At 44.1% G+C, this 22,856-nt stretch overlaps 1 protein-coding gene across 4 annotated transcripts in view; it reads left to right on the top strand.

Moving 5' to 3' along the window:
* The window catches only part of GPATCH2L (G-patch domain containing 2 like), a 67,226-nt gene that overhangs the window by 39,158 nt on the left and 5,212 nt on the right, over positions 1-22,856 (top strand). Inside the window, exons 11-14 of one of the 4 annotated variants that reach the window (XR_003252087.1) lie at positions 1,056-1,829; positions 3,317-3,462; positions 15,541-17,999; positions 19,104-19,265. The gene's annotated coding sequence lies outside the window, so the exon portion shown is untranslated. Of the gene's footprint in view, positions 1-1,055; positions 4,685-15,540; positions 18,000-19,103; positions 19,266-22,856 lie in introns of those variants that run through there. The other 3 variants (XR_003252089.1, XR_003252090.1, XR_003252088.1) reach the window with 3 other exon arrangements.

Raw genomic sequence — 22,856 nt, forward strand, 5'->3', positions numbered from 1 at the left:
AAGTTACTGTGCTTTTCTTCCTTTGAATGCAAACTTCAGAGTGAAGGGTTTGAGGTAGTTTATCATGTCTATTCTGTGTTTTTGCAGTGACCTTGTTTGTTTCCCAGTTTGTCATGACTTCATCTCTTGACTATTGTAATGCTCCCTGTCTGGAATTTGAAACAATTCCAGAGTTTCTCAAGTAACCTTTCACTTCAGAGTAACCTTTTGTCCAACTCACGACTTTTGGATCTGCCCAGTTTCAAAAGGGACTTCCTTTAAGCAAGCGGGTCAGTCTTAATTGACATTTTGATGGTTATCTACTCATTTTGCCAGCTCTAACATGCCTTTAAGACTAATTGGCAACATTTTAACATTGGAGGCGGTGGCTTCAAAGATCAAATGGGCAGTGGACTTGGAATTTTTCTCTTGTGTTTATCTGTGTCTCAAAGTTGATAGTAATGCATATTCGTAAAAGGAGCAAAACAGAGCTCCCTCTGCATTACTTGTTCCCAGTGATAAACTGTGCAAACTTTGTCCCCAAGTTAATTCAACACTTTTAAATAAAAGATCAAGATCCTCTGGAAATTGCTTCAAGTTCTCAATATTATATTTGGGKTTTTTTCCCCCAATTTTTAATAGTGGTGATTTTTTTTTTTTCTCTTTCATCTGCAAGCTGCATCTCTGGGAAGTGGGAAGTGTTCCTTGTGAAATGTGCTGATTTTCACTGGGAGCAAGGAGGAAAGAGTTCTTAATGATAAATTTTCTTATGGGCATTGCCCTGACTATGGACAACAGTCAAAAAAAAATACTGTCAGACATCTACAAATCATTATGAGCTAGTTCAGTCTTCCAACTACCTGCATTCGTTTCTGAACAACGAAGTGTTTCGTTTGACAGTGGAAGGCATTTCTTTCAAAAAGCTGAATGGCTGTTGTTCTCATATCCTTAGCTTTACACCCAGGGACTGAGAATGTTCTCAGTTCAGTTTGAATAGTTGGTGGCAAATCCAGTAGCAGGGCTGGCTGTAGGGTCCTACCCAAATGGTGGCTTTATCTATTTCTGATGTTTTTCAGACCATGTTTGCTTCCAGCTCAGAGGATCAGCTGAAACCACAAGTGAATACAAGTAGACTTGCTACCGACTAATGGAGGATTTCACACATCTAAATATGTGGTATTTCAAATCCAGTGGTACAAGATTGCTCCTGAAGTCAAGCAATTTTCCAGTGAGGGCAGATATTAGATAATACTTTCTTAAATGAAAAGTAGTACAGTGTTTCAAAATGTTAAATGACATTCTTTTCATTCACTCCTAGTGGGGAGCAACAGGGAGATATCTAAAGATGAGAACAGGAGCAGATCTTTGTAAGGTGCTGCTACCATTAGGAAGATAAAATGCATGGATTTTTGCAAAATGTGCATTTAAAATTGCATCATAAACCATTAATTATTAATGGAAAAGTTCTAGTCAGAAGAATCTTATTTTGAGAAGTGTCAGCTGCTTCCTCCGAGCCTATCTGCTTCAACAGCAATAATGAACTAGTGGTTCTGCTAAATTGATGCTGGCGCTGGCACCAATGTTTTTCAAGTAGTTTTGACATCAGCTACCTGAAGGTTTCACCAGCATTGCCCTAGGACTTCTCCTCATCCTGCTTTACCACATACTTTGCAAGTGTTTGGACTCATCCCACCCTCCTGTGGGGAGCCATCCAGTCCCCTTCTGACAAAGCCAGAAGTGAAGATGCTTCTAATGCCATGTTCTGTATGGTGAGTGAAAGAAGTGCAGTGATTTCTTTCCTGGCTGTGCGGATTGTCACAAAAGGAGCCTATAGAAACAACAGCAGCAAGGTGAGCTTTCACGAGCCTTTTCTGCCTTGCTGGTCCTTTCAGGTGCTGTGGAGACAGTGGGGAGTAGGAGTGTGGAGTGCAGGAGCTGAAGCCTGGGACGGGGCCAGGGACCGCAAGGCTCTGCCAATGTTCTGCACTTGGGCAGTGCAGGGGCTCAGGGTGCAGGAGCCCCTTCACCCCTCAGAGCAGCACCCAGCTGCCCATGACTGTCATGGGGCACGTGGCATTTAGCACCCTCCTAACCACATAAGTAGGGTTGCTGCACAACCCCAAGCCACAGGTTTTCTGGCCTCCATTTATTTAGATGTTCAAGCAAGTACCTTAAAAATAATAAAAATTGTGTGAAATCAGTGCTGTCGTGATACAAAAGGCTGCAATTCAGGTGGCTGTCATCCAGCACCCTTCTGCATGAACAGTACAATATAGTCAAGCAGTTGCTTGGTTTGTTTATACCTGTCTATCTATCTATCTGTACACACACATTATATATATGGTGTGTGTGTTGTGTGTATACACACACACATTTTATATATATATATATATATATATGTTTATATATTTCTCACCCCCACAGGGTCCCTGCATCACTCAGTGTAGGAGAGCTGAGTTTTGCTGAATGTACAGTTACTTGGGTTTGTTTTTTTTTTACCTCACTTAGGCTGACTTCAAGCTTTATTTACTGCACAGCATCCAAACTATAATCTGAAGAGGGAAGAAGTAATTTCCTTGTTAGTGTCTTCAGAGTCCCTCCTGCTGTGATAGCTTAGAAAGTTAATGAATGTATTTATGCACTGAGAATTTGGATGTTATTGAGACCCTTATTTTATAGATAGGGAATTTAAGTCAGTATGATTAAAGCAAAAACTAGGAATTGTGTCTGAATTTGGGGGTCAAAGATGAGATACCCAGGGACTGGCAGTTTGAAGTGGCTTACTTTGAGGCCTTTTGTAGGTTCAAATGGTATTTCCTACCAATTTCAGTAGCAGCTATGAGTGCTCAGAGCTTCTACAAACCCAGCCACAATGTATCAATGCGGTGAGGAGCTCTGTGGTCATTGCTGAAGTCTCTCTGGCTTCTCAGGCATCACAGAGAAGACAACAGACAGGCAGTTCTCCAGGGCTTGTGGTCACTTGCTTTCATCTCAAGACCTTTGTGTTGGCAGTTTCCTGCTTTGTTCTTTCTGTCTTTAGCAACAAATGAGTTGGATTCAATCTTCTTCAGCTTTCACCTGCCTGGAGATGTGTGTTCTGTGCTCTGGATGAAGCTGGAGTCTCACAGAATATTAACAATGTGATCGCTTGGTTTGACGTTATTGTAATGTTCATGCAGAGGGACAAATTAGGATGACAGTTTGTTTTTTCCACTCTTGAGTACTTGTATCTGCAACCACTGTGTGTGTGTCTTGCATATGATTTATTTATTTTTAAGCTAGTATTTTTGGTATGTATTCACTTTCTGTGTTGGGGTTTCCTTGTGGGGTATTTTAGCTTCCCAAAATACTCTTTCTCTCTGAGAATCTCTGAACTTCCTGGACTTCAAAGGAATTGAAGTAGAAGAGCAATCAAAATGCGTAGTATCAGAGAGGATCTGCTGTGAAATAGCTTGTCTGCTGCAACTCAGGAACGAGCAATAGGTGGGTGAAAATTGAGCACTTACAYGTTATATACTTTTACCTGAACAGCATAGGACAATATGAATATTGACTCATATCTTGCACTGACATTTCAAGTGTTGTCCTCYGATTCTCTTCCCTAAACACCAAAGCAATGACTATACAGACCGCAGTGCAGAATATCTAGCTGTTATTTAACAAATGATAGGCTGCCTGTCAGTGCCCAGTTCGGCAGGGTTAAAATATCGGAAGTCTCAGTGCGTATTTTAGGGGGAATGCCCTATGTCAGAGAGCAGCTTTGGAACCAGAATTGAACATCTGACTGAGCTGTATCAGGAGAAATGGGAAAGGTACTAAGAAAAATGATTTCACTTTGTCTTTGACTTCCTATGTTTTGTTCTGTTTTCTCCTTTGACTCTCAGATCTGAATCTTTTAGAGAAATCAGTGCACAATTTAAAAAAAAAAACCAAACCTCTCCAAAGGTTTGGTAGGATTCTTGTCAGGCATGGGATGGCAGGCTCTGTTCACAGCTGAGTACCCGATTTCTGATGTAAACAGATGCCATTAACCTGAATGATCAGAACGTCTGAATTTTTACAGATGGCATCTGAAGATTGGGCAGGTAGCCCCGCTTATGGTATCCCGAACCTTGTTCTAAAGCATCACGGTCCTCCTGCTCCCTTGCTCACACATTGCACCTTTATACCTGTGCTAAATGGGCACTTTCTTAGCAAAGTGCATTTTTGTATTGTTCAGCAGAAGAAAAACTGATTACACGTGGTATGTTGTTGTGCACCTATCTTGCTGGTGATCGCTGTAGGTAAAGTGATGATCTTGTGCAACCCTGACTCAAACAACTGCTGAAATGTACAAATTACTTCTAGGTACGCTACATCCCACCTATATGTATACCTATATATCATTGTGTATTCATTCATGGGAAGGACCCAAACATTTGTCACAAATAGCTGGGAGCTGGAAGCACCAGACCTTGTGTATCCAGAATCTGAATACTCTGTTGCCCTGCAAGTACCTTCAGTGTTTAGGTTCTTGATGAGTACAACTTCTACTGCTTGTCACTGARCTCCTGCTGGTAATTGAAAATTGGAATACAGTGCTCCCTGAAGAGTTTGTCTGTCTTGGAGCTCAAGAGGTTAATATGTAGTTATGTGATGATACTATAGTTTTATATGCATCTGCAGATACTGGTAATAGACATTAAAGTGAGCATTTACGTCCTTATTATGGGTCAGTACTTGATGTCATAATAAAAAAGTCTCATCAGGATAAAAATCTGATTATGCACCTTTTGGAGTGTAAATGGCTTTAAAATTCAAATTGTCACCTGATGGGAGGATCAAGAAAGAGTCAGAACAAAGACAAAGGGGCAAAGCTGTGAGACACAAGGGGCAGGATAAGGAGGAAAATGAGACAGACTGGACCTTTGCTTGGGCATTTTATATCCATATGAATACTATATCCCATTACTTAGGCACTTCATGCCATCTCATTAAACATAAGCTTGAGTGAAAGATGGACTTTGCAATGTGGTGTGAAGGTCGATAGACTCCAGATCTTATGTTTTTCCACAGAGTCAGATCTGGTGACTATTGATAAGCCTAAAACTTCATGTGGATTAATGCACGGTGTTCATTTGAAACAGTGGCTGTTTCTGAGCAACTTTCAGCCATTAATTTCTTACCTCATCTAGTAGACAAACAATGTCAAAACTACTAGAGTTTCCAAGGCCAGGCAAGAGCTGAAACTCTCACATGAGCTGTCCTAAGTAACTATGCAAGTTCACTCTGCTGGCCCAGAGSCTGAGGAGAGGGGTGGATACTGAGGGGGGGCTTGAGACCTTGCATCCTGAGGGGATGTGTAGGTTAAAATCAGTCTAGAAGCACAGCAAGGGTCAGAGCAGTGTGTAGTACTGACTGCATATGCCATTGGATGGATTGGGACAGTAAACTCAGCTGTGATTCACTCAGAGCATTCACTTTATCACCTTGAAAGTTTGTGGGAGCTGAAACCCTGTAGCATGTAGAAATTTGGAAGGATGTTGACTGGAGAGACCTTGCATTTCTCTGCTACTTTCTTACTGTGATTTTAGGGACATTATTTTCTTTGTTGGAGATAAGGGATGCAATGCTATGAGACGAGGTAAGCAGTTCATCACTGCTGAAAGGGGAAGTCCTACTTCTCCTGCCRTCTCCATCCCGTTGTCTCCTCATGCCTGGCTATAAGCTCCTGGTGCTTACTTTGCACTCCTTGGACCCTTCTGAGTTGCATCATTCCCCTGGCAGGAAACCAGCTCCCCAAAATGACTTGTTTTCTACTGGTTTAGTCAGTTGTCTTGGCTCAACTGAAGTGTCTGAGGAGCACCAGAGGCAACATAAGACATGAAGGCAGGTCAATGGTTTGGGAGAAGGACTGAGAGAGAATGATTTTAAGAAGGGAAACTTACCCAGCTGGCAGCACCAAGCTGTTAGACATGCTCAACCACCCACAGGCCTGTACCCACCAGACCACATCCTCTGGGGATTTAGCAGCTTATGGCAAGGTCACATAAAGTCTGAGGCTACAACAGGTGCTGTGRGGGACTGTGAAGTCCCATGAACCACAGTGTTCCTCTTCTCTCAGGTTTCCTCCTGAGGAGTTTTGACACTGTCTTTGGCTGTGGCGAGAAGAACGTTCTCTGTGAGATAAATGCATGCGCTTCCTAAAAGCGGATTGTGATTGAAGGGTGCTTGCCTGTTTATTTTAGAGAACCTGAGCTGTGTCTAATGTGGATCTTCCCATCTTTTAGAGCCAGTTTATTTATCTGTATGGAATAATAGCTGATGGGTCAAAATGATTGAAAATGCTTAGCATCTCTGCACCAGTTTGTGTGCTGAGAAAAAGCCCTTGTGGTGAACCAGAATTTTAATAAAGAAGTTGTCTGTCCTTCTGCAAAATCTTTCACTAGAGGTACTGAAAAGTTGTGGCACACCAACAGCACACACCACAGCATTCTGGGATGGGGCATAAAGAAATTTTCTCAGGAAAAAAAGAAGCACAGGAAGAAGTTAGAACTTGGCCAAGGTCACGGAACAGACCTGTGGCAGGCCCAGGAGGCTTTTGAAATTGCCTCCCTAAGGCCTTAAAATCATATTTCAGTGTCCCTGCACTAGTGAGACGCAAAGAAAACTTCAAGAGGCTGTCTGTCTGCTCGGTGGCTCAGATACTGAGCCACAGTGATTGTGGGGGGGCCATTCAGCGATTAAAGGATCCTGGTTTGTGAATGGCCACATCTCCTGGCTCAAATTGCTTTTGGCTGAAAAGGGATGGAGCTTTCTATCCCCGCCGTCCGCAATTAGTGTTTGTTATTAAATGCTGACAGTGTGTTCTCCCCTCTTGTGTATCTGGTCTTTGTTTATGCACTAGATGTTGGCACAGGCTTCTGTGCTATAATGTCTTACATTAGCTACTGTTGAAAGGAGTCCAAGGAGCAGCGTGCTTTGAGGAGGCCAGGAGGGTGGCTTGGCAGGAGCCAAGAGCAGTAGCAATTCTGAGGGAAGGATGAAAAGGGGTTTAGTTAAGTGGGAGGCTGGGAAGGAGCAAACAGCAATGTGGCCATGCACATCTCTGCTTTCAAATGTTAGATGGGAATGGGGAGCTAGCTAGAGGGTATAACTGAAGGCAGGGAGGTGTGGCAGAGGATGTTTTTAGCATCAGTGATATCTTCAGGTGGATAGGTGGTATGTTAGGTAGGAAGTCTGGGACTTAGGGTAGGAGACTGCAGTCACTGGAGATGTCTGTAGGGGTTAGAAGGACATAGGGAAGTGAAAACAGAACTCAAGCTGGCTGTGGAGGTAGAAGAAGAGATTAAAAGCAAGAAGAAGAATGGAAAGATTTGACTGTAACCTCTGGGTCCCTAGCTGATTAAAAGGGTACTGTCTAGGTATGAAGGACAAGGGAGTGACCTCAGACCCTCCCATGGGCAAGAGGATACTTATTCCATTGTGCAGGGGTTACACAGCACCTRGAAGGTGTAAGGTGCAACATCCAGGCTAAATACTAAGACAGGCACAATGGCTGCAGCTCCCTGCCCCTCTTTGCAATGCTACAACGGTGTGTGGCAGAGTTGGCACTTTTGGAGGACAGGTCTTGTGTTTGCATCATGAGAACTTAAAGTTGGGCTCAGGAGAAAATGTGCCCAAAACTGCAAGGGATGGGTGTAGTTTGTGTATGAGAGGGCAACACTTTAGGAGCTCTTTGTCTCCTGGAACGCATCTGCTCAGAATAGCTGCAAGGGGTTATTTTGAGATCAGAAGTAAAACCAAAGAGAGTTAATTTCCTTTCTCTAAGGCCCACATACTACCCCTGCCACTTCTCTCCTGATCCTTGCCTTCCATCGACTGGGGGGAAACATAACTGGGAATAACTGGTGCAGACTCCTGGAGCACTATGTGAATAAAGGGTTTGTCATGTATCTTCATGTAGTGGGAATGGACAGGGAGGGTTATCATGAGGCCAGGTTTGCCTCCTGTTAGATGCAGTCACTATGTCAGCCCCTGGCATAGCTGGTCACAGACTGTCTGCAGGCTTTGTCTGTCTGAGCCACATTCCCAAAGTACAAGCAGCTTCAGGGGGTGCACAAACTTGAGCCTTGCTCTTCACTGGTCTCTAGGAGTGGAGTGAGATATTGTCAGGTACTGGTTAGTCATTGCTAGGGACTGCTGTGTGTGACTGCCTCTCAGTGTGTTGCCATTTCATCCTGTAAATAGTCTGGTGGAGTTTCTGCAGGCTTCCCTCTGGAAAAGCTTTGAAAGCATGAGTGACTACTGCTAGTTACCTAATACTTTGAGTACATAATTCTGATAATCCAGAGATCAACTTAGATCCTCATCACTAGAAAGCTACCTTCTTGCTCCATTCACTGCTCCTCTAGCCTACCTGGAGTGAGGATCTTTATCTTTCTCCATCTACTACTTAGTCTTTCTTGGTCTTCCCATCCCTCTGCTGCTGCTCTGCCACTTCTCCTCCCCCATAGCCCACATTCAGGTGTGGCTGTTTAAAAGCAATCACTGTCAACATTTGTCATTAATCTGTTTCCATTTTTATTTATAAAAGAAAGAGAGAGAGAGAACGGAGCAGCAGCAGTAGCAGGGCAATTGCAGATGAATAATGAAAGGATTCATCACAGCCATACCAGGATATATATATTTTTTGCAGCCAAGCGAAACGGATTCCCATCACAGCTCGGGGACTCGTTCCACACAACCACTCATCTTTCATGCTGGGGGGAAGGGAAAGGTGGAGACAGTATCATTATGGATGTAACAGGGCTCTGAAGTGACTGGTCAAGGTTGCTGCTTCAATCGCAAGGAATCTGCTTACAGGAATTTTCTCTCTACCATGCCTGGTAAAGTGGCTGCCTTCTACAGCAGACTGCCACTTGCAAAAGGGAGGCTTAGAATTTGTTAGCAGGGAAAACTTGTTAAGTGGTCAGATCACTGAAGAAAGTTGAGATGGCCAGTGAGGATTTAACAGGAGTGAGAAACTTGTCTCGGAAAGGATGAGGGACACAGTGTGCAATGCAGGGGGCATTCTTTCTCACCTTTTTGTCTCTTGAGCCTACCCTCACATTCACCGCTATATCAATGAACAACTCTTGGCTTGCTCTGCCCCCACCTAGCTTTACAAATCTGTCTTGTTGAGCACAGACTTTTTGTTCTTGTCCATTTTAAGTAGGGGAGCTGGAGAAAACTGATCAAACAAGGAGTGCTAAAAACTCTGGAGTCCTGAAGGTCTCTGTGAAGCCAGAAGAAAAAGAACTGCTTTAAAAAAAAAAGGGGGGGGGCAGGGGGAGGAGGCCAAAAACAGGCCTGGTGGATTGAGATGTGCACTCAGCTCTGAAAAGGTCTCTGTCTTCTACCTGCCAGGTCTGGGGAAGCCAGGCCACACTCATCCTGTGAGGGTAGTACTAATGCTGATTGGTCTCTGCATGCCTGGATGCACACAGATGTGGTGGTTTGTCCCTCAGAGCTGATGAGAAAATCCAACTCTCCAGCCTTTTTGTGCATGGGGGGAAGTGATCCTGAGTGATGCTGTCACCATCCAAGGCAGAGGGGGGCTGTGCTGGGTAATTCTCAAGTGGAGAAGTTCAGTTACCCTGTCTGCTCCTGGGCCTTGGAGTGATCTGGGTTCAAGGAAAGAGCCTGAGATTCAACTATATCTTTCCATCTAAGAAGGAAGTAAAGCAGGTTGATTTATTGAGTAGGATGTTCTCCATTACAGGTGTTGCAGGGAGTCTGTATTGCTGGTTATTAGTTCCACTTCCAGTCATGAATGTGGATGAGGCAACTTCTGTGAGAAGCTACAAAAGACTTTGCCCCAAAGGAGTGTGTTTTTGTCAGGCCTGTTTGCATCTTAGAGTGCTTTATGCACTGGAAAGGCAGTAACATCAGGGCATTCCTGTATTAAATCTTTCCTCCTCTCATTTGAAGCATAAGTGCCACTAGTTTGAATCCCAGCTGAACAGGAGGATGCAGTGCAATACCACAGCTGAAGCAGTCTTGAAGGAGGAATACAAGCAGATACATTGCTTTGTTGGGTTTGTCACCTTGGCAGGGGAAAAAAAGGTCCAATCTTCTCTCTCTATTCCAGACCCTTCCTTTAGTGCTCTCTTCTTTCCTCCACAAAATCCCAGTCTTCTAGCAGTAGAGGGATAAGGGAAAAGGAACCTGTTTCTCAAGCTGCCACTCCATTTCCTTCCTCTGCCTGGGAGATGCGGCACAATGCTTAGAAGCTTAGACTCAGTCTGTGTTTTCTACCATTCCTCCCCCTCCCCCTGTTTCCATTTGGGAAGCCATTTGGTCCATTTCCCCATATCCCGGCACAGGATCATGACAGATCATTGTGAGCTGGAAATCAGTATTCAGTTTGAATACATAGTCCAGCTCCATTTAGGCAGCCTGCCAGGTCTCTGTTCCCATCCCTAGATGGGGTCCCTTGGTTGCTCAGCATAGAGACAGGTTTTCTGTTGAGTATGGAAGCCATCGTGTGTTTGGGTAGTCCGTAGGAAAGGCTTCTACATAAGGTGCTTGCTTATTTCAAAAGAAAAAGATTGCTTCAGCCATGGTTCACATACAGCCCTTGGTTACTGGCTTCTTACCTTTCTCCTGGAGGATTTTATTTATTTTTTATTTTTACACATTAGTAAAATCAGCTCACTGAAGGCAACTTTGCTTCTGCATAGGCAAGACACTGTTAATGCTACTAGTCACCTCCTGGCCTTGCTTGAATGTAGCCAAATGCTTTGACATTGAAAAAAATATCAGCTTAGTTGCACCTGTACTGTACACTGACAGAACTGGGTTGAATGGGCAGGCAGGAAGTCTTGGGCAATTCTGAAAATGCTGTGTACTTTGATTTATTTTATTTTATTTTATTTTTCAGAGGGATTATAGATGATTAATGGAAAGCTTGCCCTATCACAGCCTGGGAGATTGCCTTGCTTCTAACTAGTACCTTCTGGGCAGATACAAACTTTTAATGTGTTGTAAATGTATAGTAACATGTCTGTGGAGAAGAAAGTTCCCTTCTGACTCTAACCACTTTAGCAGTTGGCTTAAGAGAGCTCATCACTGCCATTGCTGCTCCTATCCTAGAGACATTTTCGCTGATTTTTTTTGTTGTTGTTATTAAAATGGTGTGTTTTATCAGCTCTGTGCAAGTGACAAATTTAGGGCTTCCATAATTTGTCCCTTCCATCTAGCCCCCTTCACTCCCTCCCACCCTCACCCCCACCCAAAGCAGGAGCTAGTCAAAGAGAGTTTTTCTATTATTTTATAGTTGTGGCTGTTGTCACTGCATTCCATTGTAAGCTGCATTTTCTGGACTCTGCTGTCTAGCCACTCACTAGTGCAGGCAATGGAACAACTGCACAAGATTAAATATTAAAGAGGAGGAGTCCAATTCCCTATCACAGGATATCTCTGAGATATTTCATGTTTAAATAACAGAGCTAGATTTTCTTCAGCCTTGAGCAGTTTGTAAAATATTGCAAGCAAGAAAATCATTGCTTTTGCTGAAGGCTTGTGATGCAGCATACAGTCTTTTGCTGGAACTGTCTCCTCCCAGCCATGCAGACACTTCTCAGTTGGAAATATTTAACACCCTATTAGTTTCTGATGTGCTCTTTAATATATTGGTGATCTGAATGTTCCGTAAGGGGCCTCAAATTATGAGGATATAACTAGGCGCAAGTTTGCATAACCTGCTTCGAAATGCTTCATTCCGTATGAAGCATACTTGGGTTATTTTAGAGTTGCCATGGTGTGAGCTTGCACGGAAACTTGCTTAGTATCCAGTGAGTGGTGATTACAGAGCTTCAAACTAACCCAGCAAAGGCCATACAAGGAAGAGCCAGAGTGGCCTCCCAGAAAAGTGGTACGTATATTTGGGAGATTTCAGAAGCATTCTTTCAGCGAAGTGATTCATGGACCCAGGTGATGCCCTGAGCAGCTGCTGTAGCTTGTGGGATCACTGTAATCTCAGTCTTTCCTCACTTTCTATACTTCTTTAGTTCCTAGAAGGTTCTGGTCAATACTGAAGTCCACTTGAGCCTGATGCTTTATAGACTTCAAATAGAAGTATTTACTGTCCAGAGAATATACTGTTCAAACAGAGAAAAGATGTGGTATAGGCCACCAGTGGTAAAGAAGGGAAGGGGCAGAAGAATACATGATCTGTGATTACATTTGTGTGAAATAAAATGGCTAAAATAAGAGACTGCTGAATTGTTGACAGATCCTTAATTTTCAGGACCTGAGCCAGGGTATCTCAGGATGCCAGCTGAAGCACATTGAAAGGCATCAGGGAAGACACATTTGAAGGCATGGATAGGCAGGATGACCAGACTGCAAGAACCAAGATATGAGATGATGTGTCTGGAGTAGAGATCTGGTTGTGGAGCAGAGCCCGCACTTTGGAGATGTTAGTAGAGAAATGTGATGTGATTTGGATTAAAGGGAGAGAGAATTTTTAGTCCTTATATCACATTTTCCTATTAACCACCTTATGTGGATTTCCATCTCAAAAGACAGACTGCCCTGGTGACAGTGTGCATACCTTTAGCTCTCTGCAAGTCCTGCCCAAGCAGTGTGAGCCAGCTGGGGAACAGCTGGTTTCTGCCTCTCCCAAATGTCCCTCCCTGTGTGTTCTTTGCTTCTGCGGAGGCGGCGTAGGAGGAGACACAGACTCAGTATAGATGCACTTCTGAATCCAGGCCTGAGCTGGAGAAATGTTTTGCTGGTGACAGTAGCATGGTGGTAGGTATTGTCTTGCTGTCTGCAGTCATTGTGCTTTGTGCTTCCAAGCAATGCTTTCAATGGGAGGTTCCTTTATCTAAGAGTGATCTGATAAAAATCATCATATTGGCAAGCAGTTGTTCCAATCTGCAGTATCCGATCGTGTTTCATAGGATCATTTAGGTTGGAAGGGACCTCAGGAGATCTCCAGTCCAAAATTCTGCTCAAATCAGCTCAGACCAGGTTGCTCAGGGATTTATCCAGTTGGGCCCTGAAAACCTGCACGGATGGAGACTGCACAAGCTTTCTGGGTACCTCCTATAATGCTCTAATTATCCTCATGGTGAAAACCTTTTGCCTTATATCCATTTGGAACTTTTCCTGCTTCTATTTATGCCTGTTGTCTCTTGTTCTCCCACCATCCACCTCCGTTGTCTTAATAACCTTCTCTGTTGAAAGGCTGCCATTGGATCCTGCTTAAGCTTTCTCTTCTCCAGGCTGAACAAGCCCTTCAGTCTCTCTTCACAGGACATGTGCTGCAGCCCACAACTGTCTCGGTCCTTCATTTGACTTGCTCAAGTTTGTTGACATCTTTCCTGTACTGGGGAAGCCAAAATGATACAGGATTCTATATGCAGTCTAATGAATGTTGAGTAAAGGGAAGTAATCACTTCCTTCAGTCTACTGGCTATGCTTCTGGTACTGCAGCCTAGAATCTGGTTGGTCTTCTTTGCTGGCTCATGTTCAGAATGCTGCTTGCTGAGACCCCCAGGTCCTTTTCAGCAGAGCTGCTCCCCAGCCAGTCAGTCCCAAGCCTGTACTATTGCAGTGGGTTAGTCCATCCCAGGTGCAGGAATTTGCATTTGTCCTTGTTGAATTTCATGAGGTTCCTGTCRGCCACATTCCTCCAGCTGGTATGCCCTCTGAATGCAGCCCTGCTTTGAGTATATTGACTCGTCTCCCTTGGTTGTTGTCATCCACAAACTGGCAGGTGCATTCTGTCTCCTCTCGGTCATTCATAAAGATATTAAACTGGACAGGTCTCAGGACAGACCGCTGCTGTACTCTGCTTGTAAGTGACCTCCAGGTAGAGTATGAACCATTAACTGCTGGCCTTTGAGCCCAATGATCCAACATTTTTTTTCACCAGTCTGGTAGTCCACCCATCTAGATGGTAACATCCCAACTAGAATACAAGGATGCTGTGGGAGGCAATGTCAAAAGCCTTGCTAAAGTCAAGATAAGCAACGTCCACTTCTCTTTCCTCATACACAGAGCCAGTCATTTTATCATAGAAGGCAATGAGGTTAGTCAAGTGTGACTTCATGTGCCCAGAAATGTATTTCAAGAGGATTTGCTCCATGATTTTCCCACAGGCAAAAGTGAGGCTGACCGGCTTGTAGTTCTCTGGATTGTCCTTCTTCCCCTTTTTGAAGACTCATGCAACATTTACCTTTCTTCAGTCATCCCTCTCCCCCAATCTATACAACCTTTCAAAGACGATGGAGAGTCACTTTGCAATGATATCAGCCAGCTCTCATTTATACATCAGCTGGTGACAGTGCTGCAGCCTGCAGCTGAAGATCCTGCTGAACTTTTTCCTATTTGTGTGTTTAGTGAAGATGGCATGGTCAAATTTGGCAAAGGGTGCAGCAGAATTAAACCCTTTCCCTTCACTCTCATCAGTTATTTAGGCAGGACCAAGTTAAAAAAAAAAAAAAAAGTTTTAGAGCCTATAAAGCAGCTGGGTGCAATGAGTCAGTTGTTCTGTTCTTGTTGCATCTATGTATTGTCTTCCCAGAGGGACAAGTACTGTGTTCAGCTCCTGAATAGGATGTTGTTTCTGTGCCAGCAGTGCTTAACTGCCTGGATGAATAGTGCCCCCAAAGTGATGGAAATCTATTAACCACATTCCTGTTCATCCATCAAAGGCTCTTATCTAGGAGCAGGATCAGAGGGTCTCAAAGCTGCTTCAGATTTTGCTGCTTAGAGACTTATGAGGTGTAAACTGTAATTCCAGTTGAAATATGTTCTACTAAAGCCATATGGGGCATTGGCTGTTATCTCGTGCATTACTTATGGGAGTAGTACTTCCAGATTCAACACTACCACCTAGAGACAGTGCAGTACCATTGTGCTTGGAGAAGACTACAGGTCAGTCCCTTCGGTTGCTTCTTCCCCAAGGTGTCTCTCCAATGACTTTTTTCCTTATGTGATGTAATGAGTGCAAAATAGATCTTCCCTTCCTGATTCCTGCACCAGTGAGAAGAAAAGAGGAAGTGTAATAATTTCAGTCTGTTTCTGCTGATACAGTTCTGCTTAAGGGCCTAAAGGCAGTGGTGACATCAGGGGCTTTAGAGCTATGGACTCTTACTTTGTGTAGGTCTAGAGTGTTGCAAAATGAGAGAGTTGCTTCAGCTATTATTGGCAGGAATAGCCATGGTGGCCAGCATGCTCAGCGAGCCATGGCAGAGATTGTGGGTTCCACCTAAGGAAGCATTCAAACTCAAGGAGCCTCTTGTGTGAGACCTTCTGTCCTTATGGGCCAAGCCCTCTGCAAAGTGGCTGTCATATGTTTTGGTTAGGGGCAGATGTCCCAGGTGCAGAATAAACTATGTCAGACAAGTTATCAAAAAACCACCACCTCTTCTGAAACATTCAACCTGAATACACAACATCAAACCAATACTTAGCACCCCAATTTGCAAGGTGGGAGGAGGGGCAGAAATGCAGCTATTTGCCCCCAATTCCTATTAATGGAAGTTACCCTTCCTCATTACCCCCTTTCCTCTCTCTTGTCCCCAGAGTATAGAGGAAGATTCAGTAGAAGGATTCTGGATGTCTCATCAGAAGCTAAGACATGAATGGGATAGTAAGGTCAGAGTCCTCCCAGGACAAGATGAAGCCTGCTCAAAGGTGCCTGTGCTGTATCCTTTTTGAGAACAGATGTTTGGAATTTTTCAGTGGTGCTGAACGCGCATGGAAATTACAGGGAGCAAAGGTGTCTTCTACAAGCTCAGTTGGGTATTACTGAATACTGCAGTCTTCCTAAATGAGGCTGGTCTCTCCTGCGCTATTCTGTGTCTAGCACCGGAGGCTGCAGTGGGCATGTGTGAACAAGGTGTCCTGATGTGTCAGCTGTCAGTCCCTGTATTTCCATGTTCCCCTTAGCAGTGTAGTGAGGGGAGGGAGAGAGTTGCTGCTTGGTTTGACCTTGCATTTTGACTTTTTTTCCCCATTGTTGTTGTGTGTGTTGTTTTGTTTTTTTATTCTCTTTGCACGTGCCTCTAATTGATCTTGAAAAGAAGGGACAGTTAAAGAAGACGTTAAGGTGCAATGAAGCCATAACTGTGACTGGAGACTTTTATTAAGTGTGGCAAAGTTCCCTGGGCTGCGTAGAAATTGTTTATTGATTTTGGTATGGCTGGGTGCTCTGGAGTAATCGCCCGCAGAACTGCTAGAGAGAGAGCATGGAGAGTGCTTTGCCTGGTCTCTGCTGCCTCCTGCCCCCAGCTGCTCTTCCTCCTCCCTGTGCTGGTGGTCTCTTCTTTAACCTGTAAATGAGCAGCCACAGCTGGTTAACTCTTGTGGTGCCCAACTCCTGCAGCCTGGCGCTGTGCTCTTCTCTACTGCTTGAGAAATGGCAGGTGAAGGGATATAGTGGGGAAGCAGATGACTTTGATTGTATGTATCATACAGGCAGGTATGGTATTGGTGAAACTTAAACTGCCCTTTGGCTATTCCACCTGTTGGTTGTTTCAGACAGGAACCTGTCTCTGACGGTCAGCCAGGTTTGTCATCTCTGAGCCTGGTTAACCGGGGGCAGGTCAATTCTGTGACAGGGCAGAGGTGAACATGTTCACGTTTTTCACTAGTGTCTATGAGAGGATTTGGCCTGGTATCCCCTGTTTGATCTCACACGCACCAGAATTGCAGAGTGTTGGGGAAGTGTTAAATGGCTCTGTTCATGAGCCTGCCTACCTTTCCTGTGCTTGTAAGCCCAGGAGAACTTCAGCCTGATTTTCTTCTGCTTTTTGTGACAGCATTAGGGTGGCTGTTGTCTGGAGCATCAAACACAGAGCCCAGCCTTTTTTGCTGTGATCCAGGAACCCTCCTCACATAAAGCCTTTTCATATCCCATCTAGGGAATTCTGCACCACTGTTCTGGCAGAGGTGGGTTCCTGCTGTGTTCACTTCCTGAGGAAGTGCTGCATACCTCTCCCTGCCACACCACTTCTTTYGCACAAAGGCAGTTAGTTCCTTTGTTGTTTCTCTTCCAAACAGTGCTATGACTAGAATAAGTTCCTAAAATACAGTGGTCCTTCAGTTCCAAGGAGGAAATTGAGAGGGAAGCAATTTTATTGAAATTTGATTGGATAAACGAGAGAATCTTCTGACATATGCTGCACAATTCATGATACCCCTTCTTTTATAGGCAAGGTGCTGGTAATAAGTGAGATGTTTTATTTTCTATTTCCATCATTCAGAGTGATTATTTCTAACATTCTGGTAACATAGGTTGGTTTAATCTCCTCCTTTCTACAGAAGACTTCAGAGGCCTGCAATAGTATGCTCATTAGGTGAATGACATTCAGATGTAAATCTATGTGTGGCGAGAGAAAGGGAATGTGTTCACTTTAAGGCCCCCTTAGAACCTACTGAGCTTTGGTACAAATGTCAGAATCTCTGGTGTTAGAGGGAGGTGAAATAACAAACTAGCAGCATTTGTCATCTAGTCCGAGTGTTGGTGTGGGATTATGAAGCCAGTGAAAAGGTAAGAACCTCTTTTGCATCATTGGGCAAAATTTTCAGAAGCTCATGCTATGAAGATCTTTTTTCTGTTTTGCATGTACATCATGGTTTTTTAATGAAAAAGCCAAGGAAAGGTGTATTAGTTTAAAATTTAATTTCCTACAGGCCATAATGTTAATGGACGGCAAAATATCTCTAAAGTGTTGGCAATTTAACTCCTGTATAAAAGGTCTTCAAGTGGGATAAAAAAAAAACAAATAAAAATTTGCGTCCGTCTAGAGAGTTCTCTGACAAAAATGGCACATGAACATTAGTGCTAGGAACAGCACTAACAACTTCAACATTGATCCTTTTGATCTTTTTATACCTGTAATAAAGTTCAAAATTTTGACTTACTGTGTAATAAGGACAATGAATTATGCTGATGTTTGTCTCTGTACTTTGGCTAGAAGGTGTGAATGCTGTAATAGAATCTGCACCGGTCTGCACTGGCACTTCAAAGCATATATTGTGTATGTACATCACGTAAACTTTTGTAATGCTTAGTTGCTTGAATGAACTAAGACGACTGATTTATTTTCTCTCTCTCTCTCTCTCTCTCTCTCTCAAAAAAAAAAAAAAAAAAAGAGGGAAAAAGGTCTTTTAGTTAAAGCTGCAAAACCTCCTCTTGTGGCTTGAGTTCCCTGACCGCAAGTTCCTTCTGGTGAATGGTGTAGCTTATGCCTCCTGTTGCATGTGTCAGAGATTTTGAGTCCCCACCCTTGGGAAGAACAGGCTGGCTCTAAATTCCTTAGTCCAGCACCTCAAACTGAAGGAGTTATTTTTAACCTGCCTTGACCTCTGCTTGAGCAAGAATAAAATAGGGAGTGGGCAGAATATGACACAAATCAATAGGTTATSCCAACAGATGTGATCTTTGGCACCGTTTTGCCTTGGACACTTGCTGCAGTAACAAAGATAAATGGTGATTTGCTAACATTGTGATCTAGGGACTGGGTGGCTCAGCGGATCRTGTGCTGACCTCTGACCTCTGAGTCTCCAGGCTCTGAACACCAAGATGAAATCTCATTCTGATGGTAGAAAGGGAAAAAAAGGTCCACAAGGTTTGGGTGATTTTGGTTCAGTGCTAATCATAGTGCTCCACACAAAGCAAACTACTATGGCTGTTCAGGCTGGAAAAATCTGTATGGTACCAGCCTTTTCCAACACAGATTGAATAGACAATACCTCCTGACAAAATAAGGAGTATAAGAAATAGAGCAGGAACTATAGTGATAGGGAGGTATAGTGGTCAGCTGCTGTGGGCTCAGCCTCACAGTGCCTTTATGGAGTGGCACTGAAGCACTCAAAGCTGCTTTGTCTCTTAGCCTACCTATCAAACAAGACTTGCACTGCGAATAATTTGTGTTAGCTCTCAGCAGAAAAAATCAGTTTTATGAAAGCAGCTTCTGTTTTACTTTTTAAGACTGTTTCTGCATTTCTTTTGATTTATTACTGAAGGTTAGTGATGTGGATCTTTTGGGGGAGCTAATTTACTGGAAACAGCACACAACCGGGATAGCTGTAAGCCAGTCATTCTCTGCTGACCTCATACAATCTGTTCCGTATCTCCACAGAGTCCTGTTGCAGGACCTCTGAAGGTAGCTGACTTTTAACAAGTTCTCAGATGTGCACAATTCATCTTGCTTCAGCAGTCCATGATGGTGTATTCTCCTTGGTGTGCAGACAAATTCCTGCAACAGAGGCTCCTCCTCTGAAGGGGACTTCTACAAGCGTTGGTAAGCAGAGGTGGAAGAGTTTCCATCTCCATCCCTCCCCATGTACCTCTTAGAGCTGAAGAATATCTGTGGGGAATTCACAGATTCACTGTCACTAGCACCAGCAGAATCCACCAAAAGGTCCCATAGGGACTGACATTTCATATATGTGGGCTGTTACTCTTCTCAGAAATGGGATTTGAGCAGAATTCTTCACCCATTAGTCACAGCTCTGCAATGAGGGCTCTTGTTGAGGTGGTTACATGGTAGCCCTGAAGTGCTTCCCTGAGCCCCTGCTCTCAAAGACACTCTTCCATGCTGAATGAATTTTATGTTAATGGGCCTAAGCCCCAGTGAGTTCTCACCTCCCTTGGCTCTTGTGTAATTCCCTTTTTCATGAGGAGGCAGTATCTAATTTTGGCCCAGGATCTTGGCCCTGGATCATGTTACATTTCTGCCTGCAGAACTGGCACCCTGCCCTCAGGTGCTTTTCGGTGAGTATCTCCTCCCAGCCTTGAGTAAGCAAGGGAGCTTCAAGCTTATGCCCACTGTGGGGCAGGGGATCTAGTAACTGCCTTACTGATGCATTCAAGGTGCTTACCTGTTATTCTTAATCTTTCCCATGTTATAGATCCACAGTGATAGCAAAGTGATTGGTGGGCCATGAATATGTTAGGGCTTCCGCACTGGATGTGGAGTGCCACCTAAACTGGCTGTGGCTGTAGGCCTTGCTATGGATGTCCAACTATGCTGTGCTAGCATTGCTGTCTTTACCTACTAGGCCTGTCAAAAAAAAAGAAAAGAAAGATGACAGAGCTGGGAAGAGAAGCTAGCAGCCTAACAAGACCTACTTTCCATTATATTTTTAGCCTCTGATTTTATTTTTTCCAGAATAATTCTGAATTAACTGTTTCATTGTTTTGTCCAGGCTGAGATCAGGCTAACTGATCCTAGAGTTCCCTGCTAATATCCCTTTTGTCCTTTTCAGAATATGGGAGTTTCTCTGCTACTTCTTCAGCCTTTCCCCAAGTTTTGTGGGACTTGTTAAAAAATGTGTCAAATGAGATCACTGGAGATCACTTGCAGGCTCTTGGTATAAGCTATCCAGGCCTTTTGATGGGAAACTTTGATTTTCAACAGATATTTCCTCGTGTTTCCCTTGACTATAGAGAATAAAGGTTCTCCTCCATCATAAGGCATATGGGATGAACCATCTTGTTACTTCCTGTCTCATAAAAGAATTACTGGCTACAGTAATCTCTCCAGTTATCTAGGCCTAGACAGGGCCCACCTTAATGTTTAGTTTTATGAGGAGACAGTTGTGTGCGTGTGTATTATTGTGAAATAACTTTTTTTTTTAAAGATGTAATGACTGAGGGACAATAAACTGCCCCAACTTTTTTGTGATGCAGCACTTCTCAGTGCCCACTTTGTTTAGCTCAGTGCCCACTTTGTTTAGGTCCTGTGGAAATAGCTCTGAGTTTTTGTTGGTACAAATCTATTGGTTTTTGTTCTGAAGGAATTAGTTTCTCATGGAGAGATACTGGGGAAGCTGGTACTTCTACCAGCACATTGCGTTCAGAGCTCTCTGCTGTCATGAGCGGAGTAGTCAGTGGAACCTCTGAGGAGCRGTGAGCCATTCTTGCACTGATGCTAGAGAAAACTTTGATGTCTCTGGCAGTAGCTTGGCTCAGGTTTTCACCTACAGTGCATATGAGTAACTTTCCTTTCTTTCTGAGGGCTGCTGGCCCATCTTTCACTTGTGCTGTGAGGAGAGCTGTTATGCAGAGGCAGTAATTGCAGAGCAGATGGAAAGAGGTAACCTGGTCTTGTGGTTTCTGTATCTGCTCCCTGTACTCCAGGAGTATCTCTGCAAGAAATGAATGTCTCCTGCAGTCTGTTTGTAGAATCACTGAATTGCAGAGTAATTCAGATTGGAAGAGACCTCAGGAGGACTCTGGTCCAACCCTTTGCTTGAAGCAGGGTTGACACTGAGTTCAGATGAGGTTGCTCAGGGCTTTGTCCGGCGGTCTTGAAAACCTGCAAAGGCAGAGACTGCACAGTCTCTCTGGGCAGCCTGGTCAAGTGCTTGCCAGTCCTCATGCAAGGAAAAATTTTTCCTTGTATCCAATCCGAAACTCTCATTTTTTCAATGTATATCCATYGTGTCTTACCATTCCACCATGTACCACTGTAAAGAGCCTGGCTCTGTCAACTGGATAAGCTCCTTACAGGTATTGAAAGACTGCCACTGTGTCCCTCCAAAGCTTGCTCTTCTCCAGGCTAAACAAGCCCAGTTCCCTCAGCCTCTACTCACAGGGTGAGTGCTCCAGGCTCCTGACCCTCTTGGTCATCCTCCATTTAACTTGCTCMAGTTTATCAAGATCTTTCTTGCACTAGGACCCCCAAAACTGGATGCCATATTCTAGAGGCAGTCTGACAAGTGCTAAGTGAAGTGGAATAATTACTTTCCTGATGTACTGTACTCCTGTAAAGACAACCCGGGATGCTGTTGGCCTTTGCTGCTGCCAGAGCACACTGCTGGCTTATGTTCAGCTTACTGTCTATCAGGCTCCCCAGGTCCTTTTCAGCAGACCTTCTCCCAGCCAGCCAGTCCCTAGCATGTATTGTTGCAGTGGGTTGTTTCTTTCAAGGTGCAGACCTTTGTGATTGTCCTCATCGAATTTCATAAGGTTCCTGTTCAGCCTGTCTAGGTTTTTCTGGATGGCAGCCTTGCCTCAAGCATATTGACTGGTCCCCCCAATTTGGAGTCATGTGCAGACTTGATGAGGGTGCACTCTTTTGCATTCTCCAGATCATTGATATAGTTGTTAAATGGGACAAGTCCCAAGATATACCCCGTGTACAGCTTGTTACCGTCCTCCAGGTAGTGTGTTGCTATTGCCCTCTGAGCCTGATTATCCAATCAGTTTTTTACCCATTTGATAGTCCACCCATAATGTCTCAAGTTGGATACAAGAATAATCTAAGAGACAGTGTTGAATGCTTTGCTAAAGTCAAGGCAAATGGATCCACTCCTCTCCCCTTGTCCACTAATCCAGTCATTTTATCATAGAAGGCAATCAGGTAGGTCAGGCATGATTTGTCCTTGGAATATGCTGGTCACCTTCTCCTTCACGTGTCCAGAAAAGTGTTCTAAGAGGACTCACTACATGATTTTCTCAGGGACCGAAGTGAGGCTGACCATCCTGTAATTTCCTGGATTTTCGACCTCTTCTGCAAATGGATCAGAAGGAATGGCCTTCCTTACAGGCTAGAGAGAAACCCATAGCTTGTAAAGCCTGCTGCTCTCAGCTGCTTTTTCTTACTCAGTTCAAACCAGCACAGAGTAGCTGATAGTGAGCACAGATGGGGAGAGAGCTCACTGGCTTCTGGCTGCTTCAGACCTGCTAGCAGGAGACATGAGAAACTGTGAAGTGAAGGGCTGAGACGGGTGAGTGGAAGTGGGATTTCAGAGGTGTGGTTTCACATGTGCTAGTGGAGAGGTGGGATGGAACAGGGATACTCTCAGCTGCAACACTGAAGTGCGGGGAGCATGCCACAGACAGGCAGGTCTTGGGAAAACTTGGTGGGCAGAGCAGATGGTGAATT

Source organism: Apteryx rowi, unplaced genomic scaffold, assembly GCF_003343035.1.
Source record: "Apteryx rowi isolate R43461 unplaced genomic scaffold, aptRow1 scaffold_137, whole genome shotgun sequence".
NCBI lineage: Eukaryota > Metazoa > Chordata > Aves > Apterygiformes > Apterygidae > Apteryx > Apteryx rowi.